The sequence below is a fragment of the Pristiophorus japonicus genome, unplaced genomic scaffold (assembly GCF_044704955.1).
Source record: "Pristiophorus japonicus isolate sPriJap1 unplaced genomic scaffold, sPriJap1.hap1 HAP1_SCAFFOLD_61, whole genome shotgun sequence".
In the NCBI taxonomy this organism is placed as follows: Eukaryota; Metazoa; Chordata; class Chondrichthyes; family Pristiophoridae; genus Pristiophorus; species Pristiophorus japonicus.
The window spans coordinates 3,924,386-3,933,456 of NW_027254520.1; the positions used below are offsets into that span (position 1 = coordinate 3,924,386).

At 42.0% G+C, this 9,071-nt stretch overlaps 1 non-coding gene across 1 annotated transcript; it reads left to right on the top strand.

Annotated features, from left to right (window-relative positions):
* Positions 1-5,939: 5,939 nt before the first annotated feature.
* On the top strand, positions 5,940-6,027 carry trnap-ugg (transfer RNA proline (anticodon UGG)). Its single transcript is given in 2 exon segments — positions 5,940-5,975; positions 5,992-6,027. It is a non-coding gene; the product is annotated as a tRNA-Pro (tRNA).
* Positions 6,028-9,071: the final 3,044 nt, after the last annotated feature.

The following is a 9,071-nucleotide window of genomic DNA, read 5'->3' on the forward strand; positions in this document are numbered from 1 at the left end:
GATCAGTGTATCTTCCTTTCTGCACGCATGAGCTCACCTCCAAAGGGATAAGCATACATTCAACGTCAATCTCAAATTCAACTTGAAACAGACTCTGCCCTGAATATGATTGCGTCCTGTTTCTCTCGCGCTGAAAAGATGTGAGAAGCTGGCTTTGGATTTAGTCCCTTGGCTGCCGAATTTAAATCATGCAGGAAATCAATCCGGGGTGGCCAAGCTGCCTGGTCTGATTAAAAGGCGTTCAAACCCTACATTCCAGGCATGTTATAGTGTTCTGGCCTCAACATTCGGTTCAACGTATCGGATCATAAGCACCGCTCCCATTGTCTGCTAATGGTTCTGCTGTTCACACTAACACCTCCTCTGGTCCTTCCTTTGTTACTTTATTGCCCGCTTACCACCCACTTTGCCTTTTCGCATTGTGCCATTTATTATTCAATCACTCCTACGCTCCACTGTATCACAAGCATTCCCTTTTGTCCTTCCTCGCTGCCTATTTTTTTCCAGGCGCTATTTTCGTGGAAAAATCTGTAAACTTTACATTTTTCTTAAAAGATCGGAATGATCATCTGACTGAACGTGAGCCCGGGAAATTCATCCACAGAATGTTCACGGCCTGCTGAGTTTTACACAATGCTTTGTTTTTGTTCATTGTGTTTCTGTATCCCTTTTAAGGTGATGTGCTGGTCTGCCCGGGGTCATTCTCTGTCTCTCCAAAATGGTGTGCTATCAGTATCGGATCATTATCTATCTGTTTAAAAGGAATGTGCTGTCGGTCCCGGATTTCAAATTTCAAATTTCAAAAACTGCCTTTGTAGGGTGCAGAATTTTTAGTTTCTTGGAGTGTTTGTGTAAGTGAGAGAGTGCGTGGAAACGTTCTGCGCAATCTTACTGTGCATTTCATGTCATGGGAGGAAAAATGCATTACATGCAACTTGAAGCCACACTGATTTGATTCAACACGCATTCGGGGACTGCCTGACAGGAGAAGAATCTGCTGTGGGATTTTGCTATTCCACATGTGAAAGAAGGCAAATTATATAAGTTAGAAACATAGCGATTTTAGCGAGAGCTTGCGGATGGGCTGTGTGACATGATGAGCTCCTTCCCCCTTATTTTCAAATACAAATCAAATCAAGACAAGACAAGACATGACTGACTGACTGACTTTGTTTATATAAATATATGTATCAATATTTATATATGCATATATTTACATACATTCCCTACTTTTTAACTTTCACAATAAATGTGCTTTTTCTGTTCTGCCTGCATTGGCTCTATTACATTTGACCTATTTCACAGCACACGCAGCTTCACTCTGATCCTGCAGAAAAGCACTCGCGACTTTAAAAGATGGGCTTTGTTGCCCACATCTTCCCTCGTGGCTTGTCTTACACCATGGGCTTACTGTGTTTGGGTATTTACTGACTGCACACCCTGATTTGCAGTGGATTTCATGCAGTCGCACAGACTTCGTTCAATCAAAAATATATAGATTAAGAAACAATTTTTTATTTATTTCAATCAAATCAAATTCAATTTTTTACAATAAAATTGTAAATTTATTTATTTTCTTATTATGATAAATATATATATGTTTTAAATTGTCTGTTTGTCTGGGTTGGTTTTATTTCCCTCCCTATTTCCTGCTTGTCTATCACCTGTGGCTTCAACAACCGTCCCAGTCCCGCGTGCTCATGAGAACCGCGCTCAATCACGCACAACACAATTGCATTCAGGAATGATGGAAATCCCACTTTATTCTTCTGAAAGGCAACTGCTGTCCGTGAACGGCAATTCTACAGCTGTGTAAGACGGATGTGCTTCCTGTCCAGGATCATTCTGTGTCTGTTTCAACGGGATGGTTGTCAGTTCCGGTTCATCAATTGCCCCTTTTAAACGTATTTTCTCATTATCCGGATCATCCTGTACAATTAAAAAGGAGTGTGATTATCAGCTGTGAGAACCGAATTGTTAAACTTTTGTGTTTCAAGCTACATTGACTTTGCCTGTGTCCGTGTACATCCATATCGCAGCGCATCTGTTCATTACTCAAAATATGCTCATGTTTTCCGATATGCACTCCTTGATGCAACCCTTGTCCCAAATTTGCTCTCAATATAAAAAACAACAAATTAAGTACCGCCGATAGCGGCCGCGTGGCCTAAAGGATAAGGTGTCTGACTTCGATTGTAACTGTGATCTTATGAGAAGATTGCAGGTTCTAGTCCTGCAGCGGTCAGCTATCGCGCCGCGTGAAATTTTATATTCTTTGTTTTGATTCTGCCTCAAAACCAACCATCTCGGACAGTCACTCACCTGAAGTAAAGGAAAGCTGTGTGCTTTAAGAAGCTAATGGTACATTTTCATCACTGTCGATCTGGTTGCACGGGCAAAACAAGCGGTGAAGTAGACTTTCGTGCACATTATCTCTGTTTGAAAGCAAAAAGTAGGGGATGGATGTCTGACTTTGCAGTAAATCGGAGACAAGGTGACTGACAGGTTGAGGCAATGGACTGCTGATCCAGTATGCCCCCAGCTTCGTCGTTATTGTGTTAAACACTTTCCCCTCGTTTTTTTATTCAATCACATTTATCCTCATTGCCAAATTCACCTTTTACTGAAAAGGATGCAACTCGTTGGTGAAGTAATGTCACAAAAAATAATCACTTCATCAAAGGGAAAACATTAGCAGGACGATGAAGAGGGGGACTAATGAGATCGGAATCTGAGAGTCAGCACAGGCACGATGGGCCGAATAGCAAACTAACGTCAGCAACTGAGAGCTACGTTCCTCACTGTCGGTGGCTCGTTGGTCTAGGGTTATGATTCTCGCTTTGGGATCATAATAATTGAAATGCGAGAGATCCCGGGTTCAAATCCCGTACGAGCCCTGCCAACTTTTAGTCAAAAAACGACTTCTCAGCCGGTCGACATGTGAGAAAACTGACATGTTTCAAATTAAAACGTGTGATTGCACTCCGTTGTTCACACAGCGTCTAAAAATCCTGGAGATTCACAGGAGCAAAGTGAAACTCACCGAACTGAGTAAAATTCATATCTCTCAGATGTATTCGGCTCTGCGTCTCATTGGACAACCTAAACCCCGGTTTGATTCCGGCAAATACTTGATCAGTGTATCTTCCTTTCTGCACACATGAGCTCACCTCCAAAGGGATAAGCATACATTCAACGTCAATCTCAAATTCAACTTGAAACAGACTCTGCCCTGAATATGATTGCGTCCTCTTTCTCTCGCGCTGAAAAGATGTGAGAAGCTGGCTTTGGATTTGGTCCCTTGGCTGCCGAATTTAAATCATGCAGGAAATCAATCCGGGGTGGCCAAGCTGCCTGGTCTGATTAAAAGGCGTTCAAACCCTACATTCCAGGCATGTTATAGTGTTCTGGCCTCAACATTCTGTTCAACGTATCGGATCATAAGCACCGCTCCCATTGTCTGCTAATGGTTCTGCTGTTCACACTAACACATCCTCTGGTCCATCCTTTGTTACTTTATTGCCCGCTTACCACCCACTTTGCCTTTTCGCATTGTGCCATTTATTATTCAATCACGCCTACGCTCCACTGTATCACAAACATTCCCTTTTGTCCTTCCTCGCTGCCTATTTTTTTCCAGGCGCTATTTTCGTGGAAAAATCTGTAAACTTTACATTTTTCTTAAAAGATCGGAATGATCATCTGACTGAACGTGAGCCCTGGAAATTCATCCACAGAATGTTCACGGCCTGCTGAGTTTTACAGAATGATTTGTTTTTGTTCATTGTGTTTCTGTATCCCTTTTAAGGTGATGTGCTGGTCTGCCCGGATCATTCTCTGTCTCTCCAAAATGGTGTGCTATCAGTATCGGATCATTATCTATCTGTTTAAAAGGAATGTGCTGTCGGTCCCGGATTTCAAATTTCAAATTTCAAAAACTGCCTTTGGAGGGTGCAGAATTTTTAGTTTGTTGGAGTGTTTGTGTAAGTGAGAGAGTGCGTGGAAACGTTCTGCGCGATCTTACTGTGCATTTCATGTCATGGGAGGAAAAATGCATTACATGCAACTTGATGCCACACTGATTTGATTCAACACGCATTCGGGGACTGCCTGACAGGAGAAGAATCTGCTGTGGGATTTTGCTATTCCACATGTGAAAGAAGGCAAATTATATAAGTTAGAAACATAGCGATTTTAGCGAGAGCTTGCGGATGCGCTGTGTGACATGATGAGCTCCTTCCCCCTTATTTTCAAATACAAATCAAATCAAGACAAGACAAGACATGACTGACTGACTGACTTTGTTTATATAAATATATGTATCAATATTTATATATGCATATATTTACATACATTCCCTACTTTTTAACTTTGACAATAAATGTGCTTTTCTGTTCTGCCTGCATTGGCTCTATTACATTTGACCTCTTTCACAGCACACGCAGCTTCTGTCTGATCCTGCAGAAAAGCAATCGCGACTTTAAAAGATGGCCTTTGTTGCCCACATCTTCCCTTGTGACTTGTCTTACACCATGGGCTTACTGTGTTTGGGTATTTACTGACTGCACACCCTGATTTGCAGTGGATTTCATGCAGTCGCACAGACTTCGTTCAATCAAAAATATATAGATTAAGAAACAATTTTGTATTTATTTCAATCAAATCAAATTCAATTTTTTGCAATAAAATTGTAAATTTATTTATTTTCTTATTGTGATATATATATATATGTTTTAAATTGTCTGTTTGTCTGGGTTGGTTTTATTTCCCTCCCTCTTTCCTGCTTGTCTATCACCTGTGGCTTCAACAACCGTCCCAGTCCCGCGTGCTCATGAGAACCGCGCTCAATCACGCACAACACAATTGCATTCAGGAATGATGGAAATCCCACTTTATTCTTCTGAAAGGCAACTGCTGTCCGTGAACGGCAATTCTACAGCTGTGTAAGACGGATGTGCTTCCTGTCCAGGATCATTCGGTGTCTGTTTCAACGGGATGGTTGTCAGTTCCGGTTCATCAATTACCCCTTTAAAACGTATTTTCTCATTATCCGGATCATCCTGTACAATTAAAAAAGAGTGTGATTATCAGCTGTGAGAACCGAATTGTTAAACGTTTGTGTTTCAAGCTACATTGACTTTGCCTGTGTCCGTCTACATCCATATCGCAGCGCATCTGTTCATTACTCAAAATATGCTCATGTTTTCCGATATCCACTCCTTGATGCAACCCTTGTCCCAAATTTGCTCTCAATATAAAAAACAACAAATTAAGCACCGCCGATAGCGGCCGCGTGGCCTAAAGGATAAGGTGTCTGACTTCGATTGTAACTGTGATCTTATGAGAAGATTGCAGGTTCTAGTCCTGCAGCGGTCAGCTATCGCGCCGGTGAAATTTTATATTATTTGTTTTGATTCTGCCTCAAAACCAACCATCTCGGACAGTCACTCACCTGAAGTAAAGGAAGGCTGTGTGCTTTAAGAAGCTAATGGTACATTTTCATCACTGTCGATCTGGTTGCACGGGCAAAACAAGCGGTGAAGTAGACTTTCGTGCACATTATCTCTGTTTGAAAGCAAAAAGTAGGGGATGGATGTCTGACTTTGCAGTAAATATGAGACAAGGTGACTGACAGGTTGAGGCAATGGACTGCTGATCCCGTATGCCCCCAGCTTCGTCGTTATTGTGTTAAACATTTTCCCCTAGTTTTTTTATTCAATCACATTTATCCTCATTGCCAAATTCACCTTTTACTGAAAAGGATGCAGGTCGTTGGTGAAGTAATGTCACAAAAAATAATCACTTCATCAAAGGGAAACCACGAGCAGGACGATGGAAAGGGGGACTCATGAGATCGGTCTCTGAGAGTCAGCACAGGCACGATGGGCCGAATAGCAAACTAACGTCAGAAACTGAGAGCTACGTCCTTCACTGTCGGCGGCTCGTTGGTCTAGGGGTATGATTCTCGCTTTGGGATCATAATAATTGAAATGCGAGAGGTCCCGGGTTCAAATCCCGGACGAGCCCTGCCAACTTTTAGTCAAAAAACGACTTCTCAGCCGGTCGACATGTGAGAAAACTGACATGTTTCAAATTAAAACGTGTGATTGCACTCCGTTGTTCACACAGCGTCTAAAAATCCTGGAGATTCACAGGAGCAAAGTGAAACTCACCGAACTGAGTAAAGTTCATGTCTCTCAGATGTACTCGGCTCTGCGTCTCATTGGACAACGTCAACCCCGGTTTGATTCCGGCAAATACTTGATCAGTGTATCTTCCTTTCTGCACGCATGAGCTCACCTCCAAAGGGATAAGCATACATTCAACGTCAATCTCAAATTCAACTTGAAACAGACTCTGCCCTGAATATGATTGCGTCCTGTTTCTCTCGCGCTGAAAAGATGTGAGAAGCTGGCTTTGGATTTGGTCCCTTGGCTGCCGAATTTAAATCATGCAGGAAATCAATCCGGGGTGGCCAAGCTGCCTGGTCTGATTAAAAGGCGTTCAAACCCTACATTCCAGGCATGTTATAGTGTTCTGGCCTCAACATTCGGTTCAACGTATCGGATCATAAGCACCGCTCCCATTGTCTGCTAATGGTTCTGCTGTTCACACTAACACCTCCTCTGGTCCATCCTTTGTTACTTTATTGCCCGCTTACCACCCACTTTGCCTTTTCGCATTGTGCCATTTATTATTCAATCACTCCTACGCTCCACTGTATCACAAGCATTCCCTTTTGTCCTTCCTCGCTGCCTATTTTTTTCCAGGCGCTACTTTCGTGGAAAAATCTGTAAACTTTACATTTTTCTTAAAAGATCGGAATGATCATCTGACTGAACGTGAGCCCGGGAAATTCATCCACAGAATGTGCACGGCCTGCAGAGTTTTACAGAATGCTTTGTTTTTGTTCATTGTGTTTCTGTATCCATTTTAAGGTGATGTGCTGGTCTGCCCGGACTCATTCTCTGTCTCTACAAAATGGTGTGCTATCAGTATCGGATCATTATCTATCTGTTTAAAAGGAATGTGCTGTCTGTCCCGGATTTCAAATTTCAAATTTCAAAAACTGCCTTTGGAGGGTGCAGAATTTTTAGTTTCTTGGAGTGTTTGTGTAAGTGAGAGAGTGCGTGGAAACGTTCTGCGCGATCTTACTGTGCATTTCATGTCATGGGAGGAAAAATGCATTACATGCAACTTGAAGCCACACTGATTTGATTCAACACGCATTCGGGGACTGCCTGACAGGAGAAGAATCTGCTGTGGGATTTTGCTATTCCACATGTGAAAGAAGGCAAATTATATAAGTTAGAAACATAGCGATTTTAGCGAGAGCTTGCGGAAGGGCTGTGTGACATGCTGAGCTCCTTCCCCCTTATTTTCAAATACAAATCAAATCAAGACAAGACAAGACATGACTGACTGACTGACTTTGTTTATATAAATATATGTATCAATATTTATATATGCATATATTTACATACATTCCCTACTTTTTAACTTTCACAATAAATGTGCTTTTTCTGTTCTGCCTGCATTGGCTCTATTACATTTGACCTATTTCACAGCACACGCAGCTTCACTCTGATCCTGCAGAAAAGCACTCGCGACTTTAAAAGATGGGCTTTGTTGCCCACATCTTCCCTCGTGGCTTGTCTTACACCATGGGCTTACTGTGTTTGGGTATTTACTGACTGCACACCCTGATTTGCAGTGGATTTCATGCAGTCGCACAGACTTCGTTCAATCAAAAATATATAGATTAAGAAACAATTTTGTATTTATTTCAATCAAATCAAATTCAATTTTTTGCAATGAAATTGTAAATTTATTTATTTTCTTATTGTGATAAATATATATATGTTTTAAATTGTCTGTTTGTCTGGGTTGGTTTTATTTCCCTCCCTCTTTCCTGCTTGTCTATCACCTGTGGCTTCAACAACCGTCCCAGTCCCGCGTGCTCATGAGAACCGCGCTCAATCACGCACAACACAATTGCATTCAGGAATGATGGAAATCCCACTTTATTCTTCTGAAAGGCAACTGCTGTCCGTGAACGGCAATTCTACAGCTGTGTAAGACGGATGTGCTTCCTGTCCAGGATCATTCGGTGTCTGTTTCAACGGGATGGTTGTCAGTTCCGGTTCATCAATTGCCCCTTTAAAACGTATTTTCTCATTATCCGGATCATCCTGTACAATTAAAAAAGAGTGTGATTATCAGCTGTGAGAACCGAATTGTTAAACGTTTGTGTTTCAAGCTACATTGACTTTGCCTGAGTCCGTGTACATCCATATCGCAGCGCATCTGTTCATTACTCAAAATATGCTCATGTTTTCCGATATCCACTCCTTGATGCAACCCTTGTCCCAAATTTGCTCTCAATATAAAAAACAACAAATTAAGTACCGCCGATAGCGGCCGCGTGGCCTAAAGGATAATTATCTGACTTCGATTGTAACTGTGATCTTATGAGAAGATTGCAGGTTCTAGTCCTGCAGCGGTCAGCTATCGCGCCGCGTGAAATTTTATATTCTTTGTTTTGATTCTGCCTCAAAACCAACCATCTCGGACTGTCACTCACCTGAAGTAAAGGAAGGCTGTGTGCTTTAAGAAGCTAATGGTACATTTTCATCACTGTCGATCTGGTTCCACGGGCAAAACAAGCGGTGAAGTTGACTTTCGTGCACATTATCTCTGTTTGAAAGCAAAAAGTAGGGGATGGATGTCTGACTTTGCAGTAAATAGGAGACAAGGTGACTGACAGGTTGAGGCAATGGACTGCTGATCCGGCATGCCCCCAGCTTCGTCGTTATTGTGTTAAACATTTTCCCCTAGTTTTTTTATTCAATCACATTTATCCTCATTGCCAAATTCACCTTTTACTGAAAAGGATGCAGCTCGTTGGTGAAGTAATGTCACAAAAAATAATCACTTCATCAAAGGGAAAACACGAGCAGGACGATGGAAAGGGGGACTCATGAGATCGGTCTCAGAGAGTCAGCACAGGCACGATGGGCCGAATAGCAAACTAACGTCAGAAACTGAGAGCTACGTCCTTCACTGTCGGC